This window comes from Acyrthosiphon pisum, chromosome X (genome assembly GCF_005508785.2).
Source record: "Acyrthosiphon pisum isolate AL4f chromosome X, pea_aphid_22Mar2018_4r6ur, whole genome shotgun sequence".
Classification (NCBI taxonomy): domain Eukaryota; kingdom Metazoa; phylum Arthropoda; class Insecta; order Hemiptera; family Aphididae; genus Acyrthosiphon; species Acyrthosiphon pisum.
Window position 1 is genome coordinate 9,978,730 of NC_042493.1, and position 1,080 is coordinate 9,979,809.

Sequence of the window (1,080 nt, forward strand, 5' to 3'; positions counted from 1 at the left end):
GAACTTAGTTTAACAGATACACTGCTTTTGGAATTTTACACCCCTATAATAGACATACATAAATCATAAAAAGTAAAAACATTCATTAGGTTCTTCATTAGTTATTTTGCAAAATATTTATTACTTTATTTGAGGTTTTAGGAGCAAACGATCTGTGGCAGAAATAGTAAATATACTCTTTACTGTGAGTTTTTTTTACAGCTGTATTTTTAACATATTGACATTTTTCTTTTTCTTCAATGAATCTTTTCCATTTCTTAAAATCTGACAAACATTAAACCATATAACAGGCATAATATTAAATGATTATATTGATTCATATAAATAATATAGTTAGGTAAACAAATTTGTCAATAAGTTGTTAAATATTATTGATATAGGTACCTGGTACCTAAGCCTAATTTAATGAAGTAAAAATAAAATTAAAAAAATAATAATCACTAAATATTTAATGTTCATGATTTGTTCATTAGGTATATTTTAATGATTTTTAGTTATTGCCATGACAGTCAATCGACAAAAAAAAAAAACATACCTATCATCATATTAAACATATTACATTCATCTAAAATATACATAACATCAATTAATGTAACCTATAGCTTTAGGTCATTAGGTGACAGTTTATTTTATTTGTTTTATATAGGATAGCAGTGAAGATGTTAGTCTTTATAGTTTATATTATAATCAAGTTAATTAATTTAATAGTTAGGTAGATAGGTACCTGGAGGTATCAATACTATACATTCTATTTGTATACAAATATTGTTTAATATGGTACTTACCTTAGAAAAATAATGCATTTTTGAATAGTATTTATTGAACTATTTTATATTATATATTAAAATATACAAAGTATTACAATATTACATTACCTTCCATTGTATCAAAATTTAACACATCAGATTCAATTTTGTCTAAAAACCTTTTATTCTATGAATGTAAAATATATCCATTCATAGAATAAAAGGTTTTTAGACAATTTTCAAATGAACATATTATGTTTAAACCACGAGATTTTTGTTTTACGTGGCATTTGACGTGCTGAATTATTTTTTTTTACACATTAAATGAAACATC